Here is a 23,569-nt window from a genome sequence, read left to right as displayed (position 1 = left end):
GATACAGTAGAGTTACTCCCTCTTTGAATCAACAGGGAGACCAGGAGAGATTATGACTCCCTGAATCACAATCCCTTTCCCACACAGCTCCAGGGGCCTTCACTGCCCTGTGCTCATGGCCGATTGTAAAATCAAGATCAAGCCCTTAACCTGGTTAGTTCCCCAAAGGCCAATGGTTTTGAAGTCTAGAGTAATGTTAATCAATCAGATCACAGGTTTAGTAAATAAAAGGTTCCTGATTTGCTGGAGCTGAATTCAGAGGAAACTGCGCTTACCACAGGGTGAAAGTTAAGTTCTTTTCTGGATCTCTAAATTCATCTCCCCTTTGGCAAGTTAGCTTAAAAAAAAAGTCACATTTTGAAATCAATGGGAAGATTTCAAAATATTCCTTATGAAAACTTCCAGACTATACATAATAACACATGCTGTTTTGGTGGGAGTCACCAGATGATACTATTACTCAAGGTCTTACAAGTTTGTTTTCTTAGAGTGCAGGTTCTTTGGTCTGGGAAGACATGCTTGTGCTATTTTGAGTTTTGTGATCTGGTGTCTTTTGGGTGCTGTGGCAAGCAGCAAGGGTGCCTGTCTGCTATTTGTGACCACCTGTGTTCAAGGCCTGCTGTATATAGTATAAATAAACAAGTTGAACTAAAATATATACCGAGACTCTGCATCATGATTTCTCTTCCAACGTGATGCTAACTTGTAAGGCCTGGACAACAGCTACTCCTTGACAGAGGGGTGATGATATATTGATTATATATTTCAGTGAACAGCAAGATCCATGGTCCCTTGAGATAAATATTTACCTTTTGGTGTATATTTAAGGTCAGATTAGATATGCCCCATCTGCTTTGCACTACTCCAGCAATGCAAAGCAGCCACAAACTAGGCAGAAGTGGCCTGTTAAACCAGGTTTATGGATGCTTTGCATCACTGGACTGTAACAAAGCAGCCGGAGCGGACCAGCGAATATGGTCCATAAATTGCAAGATGCTCAGAGTAGGGATCTTCTTTTCATTTACATTTTGTATAGCTCTGAGGACACTGTTAGCATAAACAACAAATATGAGTGATAATAAAGCTGACACTCACCTCGACAAAAATCAGTGACTGCTTATTGTAACTGTTTTGCTGATGGAGACACTGAAGCATAGGCAGGTGAAAGGCAAAAGTGTTCAAAGCTGAGTGCTTAAAATTAGGCACTGGAAGCCATCAAATACAAATGCGGATTTTCAGGGGTGCTCCCATTATGCAATCTATCCTTTGAAAGTCAAGCTTCCTTTATTTAGGCACCTAATTATGGATCTAGGTCTTAACTTTAGGCACCCAAGCTTGCATAGTGCTTTGCCCAAGGTCATGCACTGAGCTGGGGCGGGGATAAGCATAAAATGCAGAAGCCCTGGGGTCCATTTCCATTACAGATCACAAAATAGAAGTGCAATCGCTGCCTGTTCAACAGTTCCGACGGAAATAAGAAAAAACAGTGATGTTACTCACCTGGGTGCTTCCTGCGGTGTAAACTTTGTTACTTGCTTCTTTGTGCAACACCTGGAGTTCCTGGGACTATGACCTTGATACCACATAATTATGATAAATGCACATATCCCTGCATGGAGCTCTGCAGGTTCAAGCTGAAGATAATAATGTATGCCTGACCCAACGAGAAAATTCCATCTCAGTTATAGCAGGAGCCTGAGCCATCATTTTTATATAAATAAACTTTTCTCTTTTTTTTTTTTTTAAAAAGGGACATACTGGCCTTTCATATACCTTTGGTATTCCCTGATCACAGCTAGCTCAGTAGCTTGTCCCTTGAGCTTCTCTGAATTTCATAGCCACTTGTTCTTCTGGTCTCACAGAGTGATGTACTATCCTAATAAAACTTGTTTTATTATTCTTACATCCACCTCCAATAAACTTTTAAGTGCTTAAACTACTCCAAGGGACACTGTCAAGGTTGGTAAGCCAATAAGAGCTCATGAGCAACCTTACAATAAAAGAAGCAGTAGGTAATACCCACTCCTGGGTGACAAGATTGAGATAAAATTTCGAAATATGTATTTCCAATTATGTTCTGCCTGCAGGTGCTCAATAGGGGATGAATGTAATGTACCCAAATCCACTCCATATCACTGAAACATCTAGCAAATCCTTCCCCGCTCTGGCAAACACCTTAGAGAAAAGGCAGCATAGTCCAAGTACATATAAGTGGTTTAACTCTCAGGACACTGGATAATCCCTTGGAGTGTGTGTCACCTTGAGGATTAACGATTTGACCGGGGTTCCATCTGAGCATCTGGAGGGCATGATGCCATGGAGATTGGTTGCTAGGCAATGGAGGAGGCTGGGACACATGGAATGAGGGAGTATCATCTACTATTCCCCTTATGTGGGGTGCTACCACACCCCCAGGTCTGATCTGTCAGTGACTTCAATGGGAGTTAGTTGCTTAAATACCTTTGAGGATTTGGGCCTGAGTGATCACTGAACACCTCAACCCACAATCCCTCTTGGCCAGCCCATACAAAATGCAGCTGCAAATATCACCTTGCCTCTCCATCCATCTAACAGTGTCACATGCAACTAATCAGCCATGGCCAAGTTTCATCTTCATCACATTACCAGTTTCCCATTTGAGAGCATAAAGTCTTCAGAACAGGGATTGGGGGTCTCACTGTGCCTGCGAAATGCTTATCATGGCTTGAGTGCTACTGTAATATAAATGATGACATATTTTCAGATGCAAACTTTGTAGTTGGATACCATCTTTATAAATGGCTGAAGCCAGAAGCCGAGATTCAAACCAAGCGCACCAACAAATCTTTGTGAAAGGTTCAGATCCAGAAGTGGATTTGCTGCTTGGACCTGATTCTGATATCCGATCAATACTGCAACTTTGAAATAACAACCAGCCAAACACACATGATAGAAGACAAAATATATATGGTGAAGAAACACAGATCACTCAGCTCAGGACAAAGCATGTGAGACGAAGCAGTCTTTGTTGAAGGGAATCAGACTTTGGAAAGAACTTCCAGAGGAGATCAGATAAATCCAGAGTCTGACCATCTTTAGGAAACACTGCAAAAGATTGCTCTTTCATCATTGCAATGACACACACAAAACTGACACTCTCTTCTAACTCAAAACACCAACCATCCCTCACACCTAACAAAAAAGAGTAATTTAATAAAATCTTTTAAAAAACACTCGCAAAATAGTTTGATGCTTCTTTTATGTCTGAGCTACAAATTCATGATGAAGACATTTTAATCAGTAGGCTACTTTGAGCTTCTTTAAAATGTTACTTTTGCTCTTCATTATGCATTCTGTTAATAACAGCAACACTGTTTTAGGGGATCAAGGTCAAGTATACCAGTTCTCCACTACAAATGAGGCTCAACTGTGAGTTTGCTGCTGTTATTAATTTAGCATGTTGAGCTCTGATCTGTCTCATTAAAATATTGTTAATAATTCCACGCATCTCCTAATAATTATGACAGCAACAGTTCATTTATTCCTTGTCCCCGTGTTGGCTGTTTGTTTTGCGTGTTCTCTGGTTCACCTCACTGGCTTGTTCACCTAAAGATTGAATCCAGCAGCCACCATGATAGCAGGTATCTTTTTTTATGTTCCAAATTAAACATTGATAAATGTTTTCAGGTCCTGGAGAAAAGCTGTTTGAAGCTGACGTTAAATTTTCTCTTGCTTCTTTAAAGCTTATTTGTAAAGGAATGAAAGGCTGCAATCACCTTAACTGGATCATGAGGCTCAAGCTAATGCAGAATGCAAGATTATTCTTTGCCTATGGCACGAGATGAATTTGCATGAGTGAAAAGCTGAGATGGGGGAGCCATTCACTCATAAAGCATAGCAGGCTGAGAATACTTTAAACAGGACCTCAGCTAGGCATGGATGGTTGATCCAGGATGTTAAATTAATCAAATAGATACAGTCAAAGGACAAAATACCCTTGGAATTATTACGGTTTGGTGGGGATAATGCAGAGTAATTACAGAGCATTGCATTCAGATGTTCCCTTTCTCTGGTTATGTCTACTCTAGAAACCTAAGTTGCATTGGCATACAGCCACCACCAATAGCACACTGCTTGTGTGTGTGCATACTCAGTGCCTTGTGTCGGTGGTGTGCGTACTCACCAGGAGTGCTTATATCGATGCAGAATGCAGTGCACCGTGGGTTGGGATCCCACTGTGCAACTCGCCATCATCCAGTGCCGTGTCTTTTGGGAAGTTTTTGCAATGTCTGATAGGTCTGGAACAAGTCGCACTGGGATGTTTGGGGTCAACTTCTTGTAATGCAGTGTGCTCCATCTCCTAGTTTCATCTGCATCCCATAATTTTCAAGCCTTCTTTTCAACATCCCACAAACCAGTGCATGCCTCTTTGCTGTCCGCCATCTCTGACAGAAGCATGGAGGTTGCACAGCTCTGCAATATGTCATGAGATTTGCAAGCACAGGGTGCATGGTCCTGCAGTATTTGCAAAACCTCAAGAGGAGCTGTGGGGGACAGGATGATTCCTGGGAGGCTAGCTTGCTGTGGGACATACAAATAAACAATTCAAGGCTGTTGGTGGTGTTCATGGAACAGCTGGAGATGGTGGAGAGCCAGTTCTGGCCCAAGAAGCAAGCACTGGCTGGTGGGATGACATTGTCATGGAGGCTTGGGATAATGAGCAGTAACTGCAGAACTTTCAGATGGGCAAAGCCACATTCCTGGATCTGTGTACTGAACTCGCCCCAGCCCTTCAGCAGAGGGACACCAAAATGAGAGCTGCACTTTCAGCTGATAAGTGACTGGCAATGGAACTGTGGAAACTTGCAATGCCAGATTGCTACCAGTCAGTCAGGAATCAACTGTGAGTCGGGAAATCCACTGCAGGGGCTGTTGTCCCATGCACGTGCAAGGCCATTAATTGCCTCATGCTATGCAGGACTGAGAGTCTCAGCAATGTGAAGGACATAGTGGATAGATCTGCAGCAATGGGGTTCCTGAACTGTGATAGACAAAACACATATCCCTAATTTGGCACCAAACCACCTTGCCACAGAGTACATAAACAGAAAGAACTACTTTTCTGTGGTTATGCAGGCACTGATGAGTCACCGGGGATGCTTCACAGACCTCAATGTGGCTGGTCAGGGAAGGGGCATGATGCTTGCATCTTTAAGATCACAGGATTGTTCAGAAAGCTACAAGCAGAGACTGCCAGTCCCACTTGGCAGATTACCATTGGAAATATTGAAATGCCAATAGTGATCCTGGGAGACCCAGCCTGCCCCTTGCTCCCCTGCCTCATGAAGCCATACACCAGCCACCTTGACAGCACCAAGGAACACTTCAGTGACAGGCTCAGTAGCTGCAGAATGACAGCGGAATGTGCTTTTGGTTGTTGGCATTCTTCTACTCACAAGATTGGATCTCAGTGATAAAACATATCCCAATGGTTATAGCTGCCTGCCGTGCCCTGCAGAATATCTGTGAAGCGAAGGGGTAAAAGTTTCTACCAGGGTGGAAGGCAGAGAGGGGCAGCTGTCTGATGAATTTTAACAGGCCGAAAGAGGGCAATAGAGCTCAGGGAGGCCTTGAAAGACTATTTCAATAGTGAGCCAGTGTAGTGTGTTTTGTTGTAATGTGCTCTGCCTGGCCTTGCTCTTTTGCAGCCTGGTATGAATCTTGTAGTGATTGCTGTGTATGCAGGAATATAATATTGTCAACACACCTATTGAAATTGTTTGTGAATGATGTTATGAGTTGTGTGACACAGTGCAGTAACAAGTAATTGGCTGCTTTCAGAACTGCTCAGCACCAGCCAGCATACGTTGGGAATTAATGAAGATGAATCATGTTCCAAAAACAAGAATTTCATTCTGCAACATGAACCAGCCAATTAAAAACATTTAAAACTTAATAAATTCAGCAACAGAACTTATGAAAGGGAAAGAAGAGTCACGTCTAGCTCAGTTACAGATACACCAACCGTGGCTTTCACGAGTCAGTGTATGTGGAGCTGTGATTGTCTTTGATGTCCCTGGGGTGGATTTATGGGGTAGCACACCAACCCCATATGCCACGTGGAATGTTGAGTGGGGTATAGGAAGGTTCCGATATTGAGTTCTCAACGGGCTGCAGAGAGAGATGTGCATAGGATTGTTGAACTTGCATGTCCACCCTAGTCTGCAGGATCTCTGAGAAATGCAAATATGGGAGGAGGGAGGGATAGCTCAGTGGGTTGAGCATTAGCCTGCTAAACTCAGGGTGGTGAGTTCAATCCTTGAGGGGGCCACTTAGGGATCTGGGGCAAAAATCTATCTGGGGATTCAGTTCTGCTTTGAGCAGAAGGTTAGACTAGATGACCTCTTGAGGTCCCTTCTAACCCTGAGATTCTATAATCCTTCTTGAGGCTGTCTGCAATGGTAATCCTCTAGATGCAGCAGTGGCTTGCAGGATTTCCTGGATCATGTCATCCCAAATTCTCTTCTTTCTCCTCCTTATCCAGCATAGGTGTTCCACAGGTGTGAAGGGGGGGAAACCCTGAAGGCCTCAGCAGTTGCAGATATATCACACAGAGATACCATTGCCAGTGTGTTCACAACAGAAAACTTCAGACACTGAACTCACTTCCCTGGCTCCCTGAAAATTGTAAGCACTACATTCTCACTTCTGCTTGGGATTGATTGTGTATGGCACCAGCCATGAGGAGTATGGCCCTCGGAGGGGTGGGTAAATGAGGAAGAAATCACTCGGTTGCATGATTCTAGATGTATAGTGCAAAGGCACTGAATACTGGCACCATTTTGCACAGGTGGTGAGTGATTTTAGCTGATATCTCACTCCTGAGGGTAACAGAGGGAGAGAAAGCAATGCTGCTGCTGGCATCCTGTAGACACCCCGGGCCCATATGTTGCTAGCTTGTGCACTGCACTGGTGCCTGCTGAAGTTATCACTGAATGGTATGGGAAAGTATCTTACCACAGTGGAAGGAATAAAGCAGCCCTCCTGCAGTGGAGTGGCTGCCCCACTCCATGAGAAAAAGGGCTGGACCAGGCCAGAGAGCCTGTGCAGACCAGCAGCCAAACAGCAAAGGCCTGTGGAGAGCCCATTAGGGCAAAGAAAGAGGCAGCCAATCAGGGCCGGACTGGGTCCTATATAAAGGCTGCCTAGCAAAGGAGAGGGCAGTGTCTCCCTGACTAGCAAGGGAGGAGGACTGGATCCTGAGGTAAGGAGGTAGCACCTTGGACAGAGCAGTGCTGGGCAGGTTTGCGAAGCAGAGGAGAGCTCTGACCCAGTTACCTGCCAGGCTGTAGCACCTGCTAAAAAGGGTCAAGAAGGTGCACAGGAGAAGTGGCCCAGAGAAGATAAGCAGACAAGAGGGGAGAGAAGGAGGGCAGAGGGAGGCTGCCGCTAGAGGGTCCCTGGGTTGAGAGCCAGAGTAGTGGGTGGGCCTGTGTCTCCCTCTTCCCCCTTTGCACTGCACCTGACCATGGAGGAGTGTGGCTGAGACTGACTGAAACTTGCCCCTGAGGTAAGAGGCTAGACTTTGGGGTTGTGGTTGGCCACTGAGGCAGGTGCAAGCCGAAGGCTGTTGTTACCTCCCCCCCAGAAGGGAGTGAAAGTGGAATAGTGGGCACTGCTGGAGGGCAGTGTCCTGAAGTGGACACTGCCGAGTGGGGAGCAACGTGGTTCCCAAATCTGCAGAGCAGACAACGGGTGAGACATCACATGCGGAGGGCACTCCACAGCTGACAAGAGCTAATTCCCGGAGCAACCAGCAGGAGACGCCAGCGGTGGTGAGTCCTGACCCTGTTATACCTCCCCAGAAACCTTCAGCAGAGGATTGCAGAGCGAATCCATGAAAATGAACTCCATGAAAGTTTCATCAAGATCGCTATGGAGGATTCAGGGAACATCTTGGTGCACATAAACAAACAGCTCTGTGTGGTCCCCTCTGCCTACCTTTACAGGGGAATGAAAAAGCAGATAGCAACTCTCTCTCTCAGTAGATCCGCTACCTTTTCTAGCACAAGTGAAAATGAGTAAATCCAAAAGATGTGTCCTGTCACTTTGGAGGTGCCATCCCTGTAAGGTCAAAGTAAACTGCATACTTACCAGAGGTTGCTTCCCCTGCATTGGGCTTGCTAGTCTGGTGAGACTGGCTGGACTGCGGTGAAGTCAAAAACAAGTCTTGGCATGCTGCACAGCTGTATCCTCTGGTCCCCTGTCCCACATACTCCTCCTCCTCTTCCTTGTCTACCTCCTCGTCCTAGCTGTTCGTGGCAAGGACCTATGACTCAGGCTCCTTGGAAGTATACATGGTGCTGTTGGGGGGTGGGGGTCTCCAGGGAGGATGGCTTGCAGCTCTTTGTAAAAGCAGCAGGTCTGTAGCTCTGCACCAGGTTGATTGTTGACCTCCCTGGCCTTCTGGTATGTCTACCACAGCTCCTTGGCTTTCGCACAGCATTGCTGCTGGTCCCTGGGGTATCTCTTCTCCTACATGCTCCAAGCAATCTGTTTGTAGATAGCCATGTTTCTATGGCTGCATTGGAGCTGTGGCTACACAGCCTCTCCTCCTCAGACCCAGGAGTCCCTAAACTTCCTGTCTACTCCAAGTTGGAGTATGTCTGGAGTGTGTAGCCAGCATTGTCACCTGAGCAATTGCCCTCAATAATGGAGCACTGCTAGGTGGATTTCCATGCTGGGCTATCAGGAAAAGTAATATAAAAAATGTGTGGGGCTTTAAAGAGGAGGAGGGAGCTTCTGGTCCGCCCCTGGATGGCGGAGTTCACAGTGGTGACCAGAGTGGTCATTGCAGAGCATTGTGGGATAGCTGCTGGATGCCAGTATTGGTTGATATGAGTAACTCGCTGTCTATGCTCACATTGCATCAATGTAACTATTTTGACTCTGACTGCCTAGGGACATAGTGCTGCTATTAAGTCTGCATGGCAGGGCACTTACATCAGCAGGAGACAAATTTTAAATGAACACATGCACAACTAGGTCATTGAAGCTTCCTTGCATTGACCTATCTTTGTAGTGTAGACTAGGCCTACAACCTCTGCTTCTGTATACATCTGTGACCTTGTTTTCTGCAACAGCAGATGTTGCTCTCCGTCCTCCTGCCTGTGTTCTCTCTTAACTGCTTTCTGTGTGTCCTCTGCCCACTATTGAGTCCATGTTTCTGTTCATGGAGCATTTGCCCTCGAAACCAGCCCAACCCTGCAAAAATCCCTGTGAGTAGTCCCATGGTACTCAATGGAACTGCTCCTGTGTGTACAGTTACTCAGGTACATATTTGCCCCCAATTCAGTGAAGTACTGGAAGACCCATTGAAGACAATGATCAAGGTCAAGTGTTGAAGTTCATAGAATTTAAGATGAAGAGGCACTTGAGTGCCTTGCCAAACCAGAGTCCAAACACCACGGCATTATCTGCTACTCCTATTATTTCTACTATATGTATATCCTTTGTCCTTTAGATTTTAAGCTCTTTAATACATAGCCTTAATCTTCTGCTGCGATATGTGTTGTTTTTTTAAATACTGAAAAAACCCACATCCATCTGTAGCAACATATAGAAGAAGATAAGATAAGCCCAAATGTCAAGTTTGGAAGATGCTCCTAAACTTGGGGCCCAGATTTTTAGAGGTGTTTAGGCATTGCTGCATTCGGCGTTTCAATGCCTAACTGATGTAGAAGCCTAAATCTCATTTTCAAAAGGGATTTAGCCACTTAGGAGCCAAACTCCCATTGATAGATAGTGAATGGCTCATTGTCTAGTTGTCATAGTATCTTTCCCCAATCTGAACCTTAGAGTCCAGAAGTTGGAGTACTAGCATGAATTCCCCTAAGCTTAATTACCTGCTTAGATCTGATAAGCTGCCACCAATCAGGAATTCGAGTGCCTGATACACTCTGGTCCCCCCAAAGCCTTCCCTGGGGACCCCCAAGACCCAGACCCCCTGGATCTTACCACAAGAAAAGTAAACCCCTTTCCTCACCGTTGCCTTTGTCAGCCTTCCCCTCCCTGGGTTACCCTGGAAGATTAGTGTGATTCAAACCCCTTGAATCACAACACAGAGAAATTAGGTCTCCTGGAGAGAGAGACAGATTCACGCTCCGTGAATCTAAAACAAAGGGATTCCACCCTTCCCCTCCCTTCTCCTTCTCTGTTAAGTACAGGCTTAATTCCCTTGAGCCTCAACAAGGGGAAAAAATAAGACAGGTCTTAAAGCAAAACTTTTAATAAAAAGAAAGAAAAAAGTAAAAGGTCTATCTCTGCAATTTAGATGGTAAAAAGTTACAGGGTCTGTCAGCTTAAGAAATTGGAGAAACAGCCTCCTCCAATAGAAATACAATTTAAAATACTTCCAGCCAAATACACATTTGCACATAAAGGAAAACAAATAAAAAGACTATACTGCCTTTCTACCTTTATACTTACAAAATTGGAATAGAAGATTAGAGAGCCTGTAGGTACGTGTGGTCACTCTCAGAGCCCAGAGAGAACAAATCAAAACCCAAAAAACACAAACAAAGGCTTCCCTCCACCGAGATTTGAAAGTATTTTGTCTCTTGATTGGTCCTCTGGTCAGGTATTGCAGGTCACTGTTTGTTAACCCTTTACAGGTGAAAGAGACATTAACCCTTAACTATCTGTTTATAACACTAGTTCCTTTCAACTTCCCCACCCAGTTTACAGATTGTATCTTTTCCCCATTTGTACCTCTCTGCATCTCTTTTTCTCTCCTACCTCATGGGATATTGTGAGACTTCTTTCATGTCACAGTTGAAATGCTTTGAGATCCTTGGTTGAGAAGCCCCTGGGAGCTCCCTAGAAGTGCAAAGCATTAATTTTGTACCACAGGGACTTGTATAAAATATTTTAATTTCTCTGCAACACCATTGTGATGTAGAAACCTCATACTATGGGTAGGGAGTAGTAACTAAGTGCAAATAGGCTAGTTGTTATGGTCCAGGGCCATGCTGTGGGTAGCATTTGTCTGCTAAGACCTGTCATCAGAACTGTACTGTAGTCTGCTCGTTGGCCACATGCAGTCCTCCAGTTGACATCAATATTGCTGAGACAGGAAAAAATGAACCAATATGTGTTCTTTGTAAAGCATCCGCTCACAGTTAGTGTCCTGCATGTTGCATTGCTATAAAGCCCAGCATCTTGGGCTAACTCTTGTCTTAAGGGAATGTGTGGAGCATCATGTGACATTCTCCTCTGGTGTTATCTCGACCGGTGATCTGCTAGGTCACTCCAGTCCTTGACTCTGGGAGCCAGCCTTACCCTGCTCCTGGGCTGTTCATGCACATAAACAGTCCTCCGGCATGTAAGCTGCTGGCATGTAACCCTAACCCAGACACAACCCTAGGAGCCTCCATCTTGCGGTGTCCAGTTATGCCCAATGAAAGCTGAAAGCTTACATGAGTTCATCAATTTAACAAAGAAATTGCTATGCACCAGGCTTGTTAGCCCGAGGGCAGTCTCTGACATACTTTAAAACAAATGCACTGCTTCAGGTGGAGTAAACAAACAGATTTATTAACCACAAAGATAGATTTTAAGTGATTATAAGTCAAAGCATAACAAGTCAGATTTGGTTAAATGAAATAAAAGCAAAACACATTCTAAGATGATCATAACACTTTGGATGCCCTTACAAACTTAAGTGCTTCTCACAACATGCTGGCTGGTTGCCCTTCAGCCAAGGTCTCCCCTTTGATCATCGCTTTAGTCACTGGGTGGTGGTGTCTGTAGATTGAGGTGGAAGAGAGAGGAAGTATATGGCAAATGTCTCTCCCTTTTATCATGTTCTTACTTCCCTCTTGGCTTTACCCCCCTCCCCTTCAGAGTCAGGTGAGCATTACCTCATCGTAGTCCCAAACTGACCAAAGGAAGGGGGTGACTCACTTGAGAGTCCAACAGATCCTTTATTGTTGCCTAGGCCAGTGTCCTTTGTTCCTGTGAGGCTGGGCTGGGTTTGTTCCATACATGCCCTGATGAGGTGTGAACTGCCCCTCTGCTGGAGAGTTTCTGCCTGGGCCTGCTTTAACCCATGAGGACACATTCTCAGCCTTATAACTATATACATGAAATTACAACCTATAACATTACTATGACCAGGGCATGCATCTGAAGAAGTGGGTATTCACCCACGAAAGCTCATGCTCCAAAACGTCTGTTAGTCTATAAGGTGCCACAGGATTCTTTGCTGCTTTTATGACCAGGGCTGGCTTTAGGCCGATTCTCCTGATTCCTGGGAATCGAGCCCCGTGCCTTAGGCGCCTTTTACATTTTTTTTACTTACTCCGGCTGCTGTCTGTCTGCTCCGGGATCTTCTGTGGCCCCACTCCCCTGACCAAAGCGCAGGCAGGAGAGCGGCTGCCCCACAGCCCCGCTCTCCCAGCTGGAGCTCTGACTGGAGCGCGGCAAGCCCCGCGGCCCCGCTCTCCCGGCTGGAGCTCCAGAGTGTGGCAAGCCCTACCCTGCAGCTCCGCTCTCCCAGCTGGTGCTCGGGGCCCTTTAAATAGCCCCCAGAGCCCTGGGGTAGTGGGAGGCTCTGGGGGCTATTTAAAGGCCAGGGCTCCAGCTGCCTCTGCCACCCTGGTCCTTTAAATAGCCGCCAGAGCCCGTCGCCCCCATGCATTCCCGAGGGCTTCCGCAGCTATTTAAAAGGTCCGGGGTGGGGTAGAAGCAGGGGAGCCCTGGGCCCTTTAAATAGCCCCCAGAGGCCTGGAATAGCTGGGGGCTTGGGGGCTATTTAAAGGGTCGGGGCTCCAGCTGCCTCTGCTGCACCCCCTGCCCTGCTCGCACCAGCCCCGCCCCCCCCTGCCTGCAGCTAGCTCTGCACCCCCTGCCCACAACCAGCCCCTGCCAAACCCCCTGCCCTGTCTCCAGCCAATCCCCGCCACACCCCCCAGCGGTCCTGCCCAAAGCCAGCCAGCCCCACACACACCCCTGCCCACACCAGCTCTGCCCGCACCCAGCCCTGCACTCTCTGCTCTGTCTCCAACCAACCCCTGCTGCACCCCCCTGCCTGAAGCCAGCCAGTCCCGCACTCCTCTGTCTCCGGCCCTGCCAACGCCTGCTGCACTCCCCTGTGGCCCTGTCTGAAGCCAGTCCGCCCCACACCACCCTGTCTCCAGCCAGCCCCGCACCCATTGCCTTGCCTGCAGCCAGACCCTACATCCAGTCAGCCCCTGCCCTGCCTCCAACTAGCCCCATGTCCACTGCTGCCCTGCAGTTCCCAGGGCAGTAGCCCTGCAGTTCCCAGGGCAGTAACCCTGCACATCTGCTTCAATGAGGGGGGCAGGGAGCAGCTGGGACCCACACGTGCACACCCTCAGGGATTGGTGGGGACGTGTGGTGGGGACATGTGAAACGACGGTCATTAATAACCAAACAACAGCATATATGATGCAATGTACAAAATGTATAATTTTATTATTTATATAGTTATGGAAAGTAAATAATATATGGAAGAAATGAAAGGCTATTTTTTTACATGATTTTTTTTTTTTTTTTTAGTCATCCCTGCCAGGGCCCTGCCAAAAATGTTTGAATTGGACCCTGCACTTCCTAAAGCCGGCCCTGACTATAACATTAATATAATAATGATTACAATAACATTATTATAACAACAATGCTCAGCGCATCATGAGCCTTCTGAGGACACCCAACATGACAAACTTCCCATTAGATACCACACAATCATATTATAAGGAGGAGCATGGGGGTGCTGGGTGTTCCCTGAGGTACAGAACATCACAATCATTCTTTTGTTTGAAGTGGACTGGAGGTTGCATCCATCTAAACCATTCTTTACTCATGTGCAGATGGGTTTCCTTTCATTATTAACATTTTAAAGTGAATTTAGTGCTCAGTTAACACCTCAGAGAATTCAACTCTCGACCTGTTTGTCCACAGATCAGATCTGTTCCTGCTGCCTGGGGTGTATTACCCACAGTCACCCACCGACCTATCTTAGGCAAAGAACGGGTACACCACAATCAGCAGCAGAGTACACCCAAGGCCACCCAACTATATTTGTCTGCACAAGAACAGCACAGGCAGCAGAGTGAGTTTCCTCCCTCGTAGGGCCCCAGAGCCCGGGCTCCAGCCTGAGCCCAAACATCCACACTGCAATAGTATATCCCCACAGCCCAAGCCCCATGAGCCAGATACAGCTGACACAGGCCAGAGGCAGGAGTTTCGCTGCAGTGTAGACGTGCCTGTAGCATGCAGTATAGACATTCCCTTGGAGGTGCAGCACAGAACTTGCAGCTGATGGGGAGTGCTATGGTGGCTGGAAGCCATCTTTGCATCCACCTTATCCTAGGCTGCTCCAGGGTCTGGTGAGGCCCTGTCATAAACAGATAGTTAAGGGTTAATGTCTCTTTTACCTGTAAAGTGTTAACAAACAGTGACCTGCAAACACCTGACCAGAGGACCAATCAGGAAACAAGATACTTTCAAATCTCGGTGGAGGGAAGCCTTTCTTTGTGTTTTTTTGGGTTTTGCTTTGTTCTCTCTGGGTTCTGAGAGGGACCAGACATGTAAGCAGATTCCTCCAATCTTTCTGAAAAAATCTCTTCTGTTCTAATTTTACTAAGTACCAGGGAAAAGGCGAGTTTAGTCTTTTGATTGTTTTCTGTATTTGCAAATGTGTATTGTTCTGGAAGTATTTTAAACAGTATTTTGCTGGGGGGAGGCTTCTCTCTAGTGTCTATAAGCTGAAAGACCCTGTAACTTTTACCATCTAAATTACAGAGACAACTTTTACTTTTTTTCTCTTTTTATTAAAAGTTTTGCTTTTTAAGACCTGTTTGATTTTTTCCCCTTGTTGAGGCTCAAGGGAATTGAGTCTGTACTTACTGGGAAATTGGTGGGAGACAGGGAGAAAGAAGGGAGGGGGGAAAGGAGGAATCCCTTTGTTTAGATGCACGGAGCTTGAATCTGTCTATCTCTCCAGGATAGCCCAGGGAGGGAACACCTGGAGGGGGAGACAAGGGGGGGGGAAAACCTGATTTCTCTGTGTTGTGATTCAAGGAGTTTGAATCACAGTGATCTCCTAGTGTACCCAGGGTGGGAAAGATCTGGGAGGAAGAAAGGAGAAGGAGGGGAAATGGTTTATTCCCCTTTGTTGTAAGACTCAAGGAATTTGGGTCTTGGGGTCCCAAGGGAAGGTTTTTGGTGGGATCAGAGTGCCCCAAAACACCATATTTTTGAGTGGTGGCAGCTTATCAGATCTAAGCTGGTAATTAAGCTTAGAGGAATTCATGCTGGTACCCCATTTTTTGGACTCTAAGGTTCAGATTGGGGAATTATACCATGACAGGCCCCTAGTGTATTTTAGGTAGCCTTGGGGGCCTGTCTAAGCAAAGGCAGCCTCCCCAGCTGCCTTATGGGCTGTAGTGCTGGCTGGAATCTCCGTACTGCTGCAGCCTCACCCCAACATGACCCTCACTCTCCTGCAGGCATAACCCTCTACGTTGGGGTGTGAGAGTGGTCCTCAGAGGGCAGTCTTACTGCTGTCTTTCTGCTTCCCTTTATTGAGAGAATCCTTTCCTGGCTGGATAGGGAGCTTGTAAGGGACCCTTTGCACCACTCCAACCCTTTTATCCAGGGGATAGGAGCTTGTCTGGGTGTGAAGATCTCATTGAAACCTCAGGGCAGGGGCAATGAAAGCTTGGCTAAGGGCCAAGGACCTTTTGAGAGAGTGTGCCCACTGTTTACAGTGAATCTGCGATGATTAATTCTCTTCACTGAACTTACCCTAATCTTCAGTTTTGCATGATTTAGATGAAAACCAAGCAAATGAGAAAAGTTAAATGCAGAAGCTTTGCCTGCTTTGCCTTTGAGAAATGCATTTTTTGGCAAATTTACCACTTGCTGAATAATTTTGCTTAGCTTTAGGGACAGCTTCTGAGGGAGAGGATGAAATTCACACTAGTCAGTGCGTATACACTATTCATCTCCCAGTTACATCCTAAATTGAACATTTGAATAGTATTTACAGGATACATATAGGCTTTAGCTGGTCCTTTCCATTGATGTGAATCTCAGTCTTGGCCTTTGCACTGACAAGGCTGTTTGTTCAGCCATGCTTATATTGTGGGTGCCTGCCAGTTGGGAACTGGACCAAAACCACCAATCTCATTTGAAGTGCACAGAACTCATTTCAAATAGGCTACCAAAGAGCCATCAGAGAGTGCTGGTGTCATGTTGCCACACCAATGTGGTTGCCACTCTCCCAGTGCCCTAAGGACACAGCCTGTGGCTACAAGAGGCACTCCTGGTGGAGTTCCTTCATGACAAACTCAAAGGAGTTGTCAGCAGCAGGTCATTCTCTGTGAAAACCCAGCCCCTTTGGAGCTCACTCCCCAAACCTGCTGTACTGGAGTCTCTACTTCATAACACTCCAGGCACAATGGAAAATCTCAGTCTGTTGGGATGGGGGCAGGTTGATGACTGGAGATACTGTTCTTGATTTTAATCATCTTATTGTATTTGCATGGAGGGCATTTCTCTCAAGGTGGGACAAGCAGCCCTTTTTTTGGGTTGCTATTTGCACTGTGCATTTCAATTAATGTGATGAGGATGCAGAGCATAGGATTGCTGGCAAAATTTAAATCAAGAATGAATGTTTCTCTAAAATATATGCTGAAATTCAAACAGGAATTGTTCTGGTCTGTGTTATGCAGGAAGTCAAACGAGATGATCACAGTGGTCTCTTCTGGCCATAGAATCTGTGAATCTGAGATGGGCATATAGATAGGCTGCTGTGGGTCATATATGTTATAGTAGAAATGTCCAAGAGAGTGTATAAATAGATTAAATAAATATTTTTAGATACCATCAGGTACCCAGAGAAAAGTCATCATCACAATTCTTTTACTACAATAGCACCTGGATCAAAAACCCTGTTGTGCAAGACACTTTATACACATCTAATAAAAGATGGTTCGTACCCCCAAGATCTCACAGTCTTAATATAATACAACAGTTGAAGGCAGCTTACAGATGTGGAGAGCACAGGGTAACAATGAGACAGTCATAATTAGTGTAATAAGCAGCAGTCACAATACATTAGCTGCCTTGCCATTGTCCCGTGTTTTGTGGACACTGCTGTAGGCACTGGTGAATTTAAAGGAGAGACATGAAAGGGAATATTATCTCCATACCTATCACCTGAGCAGCCCAGGCACCTTTGTAAGAGCTGGTCTTGACAAATGTTTGCAACAAGCTCTGGCTGATTTTCCAGGACAGGTTGCTGGGAGTTCATGACTGTTTATTTTCAGGAGCCTTTGAGGATATATTTCCCATGGTTTGCCTTTCACAACGTCAATGAATTATTCATAAACATTATGTGCTCATTTTATCTGTGCAGAAAATTCATGACCCTTTATTTACCTCTTTGCTACTGCCAGACTGCTCAGTGCTCAAGAACTGTTTTAACAGAATGTCATTCCAGGTACTAGACATCACAGGATATGTGATTTTTCTGAAGCGAAGGAAAGTACCAGTCACATCTCTTAGATTACATCCACATGGCTGTGAAAACAGTGGTCACATTAACGTGAGTGTATATTTCAGACCAAATATAAAACTACATTTTTTTCCCAGGGTTATCTTAAGGGAATGATCAGAAGAATCTTGTCAAAAATATGTCCTTTAAAAAGAGTTTAAAAATAGAACCTTCTGCCCGATATTTATAATCATCCTTTTTAATACATGGACTGGTACATGCGTTCCACTGCCCCATTGCTTGATGTAATTATGCCTGGTATTTTTTGAGAATGTCACCCTCTAGAGGCTGGAGTGTGAATAGGATAAAATTTAATATTAGAGACAAGTAGTAAAGAATCTGTGCCTCATGTCTGAGATTTAACTGATGATTATTGTTTCTGAATGGGCCATAAGTTTGTTACATCTCCTGATATCGTAAGAGAATTATCTTGGTGCTTAGGAGGAAAAAAAGAAGAGACTTATTGAAACAGTTCCTGCTTATCTTAAAGTCACTGACATTCTGAATCTGTGCTCTCAGATTATAAACCCTAATTGTTCCAATTTCTCTAGATCCACCCACAGTTCCTCCCTTCCTTCACATCAGACTCACAAAATGCTGTCTATGTCAGTAAATAAAACTGGTGATTAAATGATGATACTCTAGTATCGCTGCGCCTTATTTACATGAGAATGAAACACAGCAGAAAATAAAAGTAATCACATTCTTGGTTGTATTCGCCAATGTATGTGTGTGTTTAATTATATAAAACAAAATCTGTTGCAAATAAAGAAAAGGGGGAAAAAAAGCTTTCAGTCTTCAAAGTAGCTTGGCAATGTCAGCTTCTGGACATGAAGTGATGGCAGTTTACTGTATGGACACTCTGCTGTACACGGAACAAACACATGCTTTTTGCAGGGGGCTGTGAAACACCATTCCCATGTGAAGCACTGGAAAGGGCTACAGAGATAAAGATACATTTTTGTTTACTGGGAAAAATTATTACTTGAAAAGATTTGTTTTTCTTTCTGCACTTGAGCCTTTCCACAGACAACTGAGTTTAGAAAAAACACCTAAGGGGGGAAAAAAACCCAATGAAGACTCATAGCTTATATGCGTAAAGGGGGATCACATACTATTTAGAGAACTTTGCCATAGTTTGTTATTCTTCAGCAGCTACAATTTCAAAGCCCTCGTTTTCCCTTCTCATCGCCAGCCTGAGGCCCTGTTCCTATAGACACTTATGGAGGCAAATAACTTTAGACACATGAGTTATACCATTGATCCACAAGAGCAACATAACAAACCAACACACCAAGGATTGAACTAGGGACATCAACACATAGACAGCTCCCACCCTCACTGGAGACGGTAACAGCCTATATCTTCTGTGGCTCAGCACAGAGGGAGGCCTGTAACGCGCACTCAGCAGTGGGTTACACAAAGTTACTCATGCAGATGTTTCCAGGATCATGGCCTGATGGAAATTGAGATACTAGTTGATTGACATCTTCAGATTACACTAAACAAATCAACACAATTCATTTATTTTTTCTAAACCATCCTCAGGAATACTTTCTCTCCTTATTTTTGAGCAATTATCCATGAACCCTAGGATATTTTCTTCCTGTGAGGTCAGTTTGACTTTAGAATAGTCTTCCCAGCCTTCCTGGAAAAATTGAAAAAGCTTCATCATTGGATGCATCAGAAACTAGGTTTTTCAAAAACCCTGGGAATGTACAGAAGATACTATTCCAAGACAGGTGGATGGATTAGAATCTAGATCAATATAGGACTAGATCAGTATAGAACTAGAATCAATTTCAATAAAAAACTAGCTCAAAATAGGACTAAATCAGTATTTTGTAATCTTCTCCAGAAAATGTGGCAGTTTAGTAGACTAAGATCTGGATCCTGCAAAGATTTACTCATGTACATAAGTTTACTGAGATGAATATTCCTATTGACATCAAATGCGGCTGCTTATCTCGTAAAGGTAGAGCCCTGCAATTCCACGGATATGGATTTATACCTGTGGTTATCCGCATCCATAGATATAAATTTGTCTCCACTCAAGGCTCTACATAAAGGTTATGCAGGTGCGTATGCCTTTGCAGGACTGCTTCATAGATTCCTACATTATAAGGACATAAGGCACCACTGTGATCATCTAGTAGGACCTCCTGTGTAACACAGGCCATAGAACTTCCCTGAAATGATTCCTCTTTGAGCTGGAGCAGATCTTTAAAAAAAAAATCCCATTTAGATTTTAAAATTGTTGGTGATTTAGATGCCACCACAACCCTGGTTAAGCTGTTCCCATGGCTAATTACCCTCACTGTTAAAGAAAAAAATGTGCCCTATTGCCAATCTGACTGTATCTAGCTTCAACTTCCAACTTTTGCCCAACTCAACTCACTATCCACCTGTGGTAAACTTCCCCTATGCCAGCTATTTATGGGAGCCCATTACCACTGCTAGGTTCTCTGCTTGTTGCTGTATTCCCAGGGCTGCTAGTTTCTGGACTTGTAAGGGCTGCATCCTGCAAATCTTTATGCACCCAAGTAGTTCTTACACATGTGAGTAAAAAGCTAATCGTGTGAGCAAGGCTTTGCAACCATGGTTCATTGCCCAGAAACCCTTCAACACTCCACTGAAGTGCCGCAAACTCTGGGGTAGAACATGACAGCTGAAAGTAAATGAAGACTCAGCCTATATTCATTTGTAATTATTTCTCAGTTGTTTTCTTATTTACTTACAGTGAACTTCTAGCGAACTGAAGGATTTCCTCTAATTACGAAATTTTCCTGAAGCTTTTGATATTTGTATATATCAACATACTGTAGGCTACGGGTATCTGGCTGTGTATTGGCTTGTTTGTTTTGCCGTAAGTGAAGTTATTACAGTAAGATTCTAGCTTCTGACTTGAAATTAGTATTTTGTATTCAAGTTAAAAATAAAATCAGCAGAAAAGCTTCTCTCATTATCCTTTCATATTGGCTGCTGGCTTTGTGAGCTCTGTGACATCCTTCGGCAGTTGCAAGATGATTAGGGTGAAGAAATAAAATCAATTGTTAATCATTCTAAGCTACTTGTCTCTTTCTGTTTTAAACAACCTGGGCCAGATCCTCCATTGCTGTGAACCAGCCTAGTTCCCCTGGCGTCAGCTGACTGACTTACAACTGATCAGTGTACACCAGCTGAGAACCTGGTCCATTGAGTTTGCTTCTGGCTTGGACCCAAATGAACAGCAAAACAAAATCAAATATAATGTTCTTTTATCCATTTGGATTATTCAAGCTGCCCTCAAACTGTTCTTGTCACAGGGGCTTAAAGCAAAGCATGTATGTGAGAAAAACATTGTTATGGAAGTCGAATAACACACAAGCCTTTTTAGAGCTCTAGAGCAGCAGTTTATTGTGTGTAATGCACACATCATTATCAGAAAGCAGCGTGCAATGCCCACAGTCTGATCAGACTGAAATTAACTTCTGTTTCCTTTTAAATTTTTATGTCATTGTGACTGGGGTTCCAGTGGGGGCCAGCTGAGGTCACTTAATTAGAGTGAGCTGCAAAGAATGGGGCAGATAATCCCCAAAACTGGTGGATATTTTCAATACTTAGATTTACCAAGCCAGCATAAAAAAGCTTCTTTATTACCTCACTGGTTGCCCAGAACCCAACAACACAGTTCCCTTAAAGAATCAGGACCCAGCAGTCTTTTATACAGTTTTCTAGCAGTCACTTGACCATACATACAGTCCTGGGTAAACAATCAGCTTTTGATGTAACCTTCTGCTTTCTAAACACCACCAGTAATTAGTTACACAAATTAACATAGGGCAATTTATCCACTAGGCAGTCTATCACAAACTTCAAAGAGACATATAGAGAAATGACGTTTTTTCACCCAAGATTAATCTAAATGTTAATATTCCCTTTTGATCTTTGAATTAATAGTTAGAGTGACAGACAGGAACAGTTCACATGGCTTACTTCTAAGATACACACAATTAGTATCACTTCTAACTTCAAACAATATAAATTTGCATTTCAAAGTTCTAGCCTATCTACCATGAATGACCCTAATTACTATTTGCATACTTTTCTAACATGACTTTAAAGGTGGGCTTTGGGTCATGCAGGCTGCAAGTTGCTTAACTCTTTCTGGCCATGAGTTATAGTTTGTATAAGATTTGCTGGAATTATATAGCAGTGTAGCAACAATGGTTTGTATAATTATATTTTAATCAGATAATCTCACAGTCATTTAATGGCCTCATAGACAGATTAGAGGAGAGGGAGAAGAAGAGGACGACAACTTTGCACTTTATATGTGGAGCCTGTAACTCGGACCTGCTATTAGTGTGCTGTACCTTTAAATAGAGGGAAATCTTCCTCCTTTTCTGGCATGGTAGCTGTCATTTTGCATTGAGATGCCAGCCGCTTAAATTCAGAAGATATACGCACAGACTCGTGCTTTCTCATTGAGACTTAAGTTTTTTTTTCTTTCTTTTGCCTTTTATGCGTGACAATATAGGGCCTAACGCAAATCATATTAAAGTCCAGTGGAGTCTTTCCCCTAATTTCAGAGGCCTTTGATCAGGCTTGTAGGTTATTAGGCTCATTGATTTATTGTTACAATGTGCAGGTGAATTAGGTAAGTATTCATTGGCCAGATTATCAGATGGTGTAGAATGGTGTAGCTCCATTGGAGTCACTGGAACTTTGCTGAATTACGCTATCTGAGAACCTGGCATGGTTTCTCCATGGTACAACAAAGTGGACTGATTTATAGAAGGCCTGACATGACTTACCTAGGGGTACATCACCATCCAATGAGAGAAATGGGAATTGTATCATGATATTTGGAGTGAGAGGGGGAAATGGGTGGATTTATGCTGGAAGCAACTCAGCTACATGGAGACAGCAGGGCCCAGGGTTTAATAAAGTTCTGCCTGTTCAACTTAATCTGCATTCAGCTTCACTCTTTGCTAGTAAAACAGGAATATGGAACCCACAGGGAGTCCTGATTCCCAGTTCCCTATTTTAGCCACAGGACTGTAGAAATGGAGAAGACAAGTGGTGTTTTGAAAGAACGTCTAAAACCACGAGGCTGAGATTAGACAGGTTACAATACCTGCAGTTTTTGTCTAGTGCTGCACTTGTGAAAACAGTGGGGATGATGGATGAGTGAACAGGCAGGACTGAGTCACTCACAAGAGTGTGTATGAATTGTTGTGATCTCAAGCCCCAGAAATTTTCAGTACCATCATAACTCTCCCAATGACCATGCTAATTAGCAGAGGGGCACCATAACTGACTACAGATTAGTTACAATATATAGGTCTGTTTCACAATGAATTCGCCTAATCCCAATTCTAGTTTGGCTTCGGAGGTCTTTACCATCATAACCATAATGCATTGAACTCTCTCTTTCATTGAACCTGATGGCAGCATTTTGACAAGAGCCAGTTTTAGTGCAGAGATTCAAATGTCAGTGGTGAGATGGAAATGATAGTTCTGGCAGCCATTGCAGTTCATCCTCTTTGACACAAAGCACATTTTCCATTGACACTTAGCGATACGCAAAGACATAGTGTACTTCTCGATGTGCACACAACAAACTGCGACCTTCTGCTGAGGGACCATTCCATTTATTTGCCTCCTGAGCCTTTACTTGTCATCTCCACTTTGAATGGGCTTAAAGGAAAGTAAATCTGAGCAAGTGGATAACCTCAGGTTAATGAAGGTATGTACTCTGTCTTTGTGATGCTTATGCTGGCTGAGTCCCAGCTGAAAGCATCTGAGTAAGAGTGTTAGTGACGTACAGATACTACCGGGTGAAAAAACAATTACACTTTCCCAAGGTTCTGTCAAATTACAAGGCACCAGATACCAGTATGCTGAGCTGCAAATTAACCTCATTGTTGTTCGCTATAAATTTCCCAAGTAAAAGTTATTCTGAGAGACCAATCACATGGTGAAATGCTATGACAGGTATTATTCCTGTAAAGGGATGGAACAGAT

The sequence above is a fragment of the Gopherus flavomarginatus genome, chromosome 2 (genome assembly GCF_025201925.1).
Source record: "Gopherus flavomarginatus isolate rGopFla2 chromosome 2, rGopFla2.mat.asm, whole genome shotgun sequence".
Classification (NCBI taxonomy): Eukaryota; Metazoa; Chordata; order Testudines; family Testudinidae; genus Gopherus; species Gopherus flavomarginatus.
The sequence above is the reverse complement of the archived record's forward strand: the minus strand, read 5'-3'. Positions refer to the sequence as shown.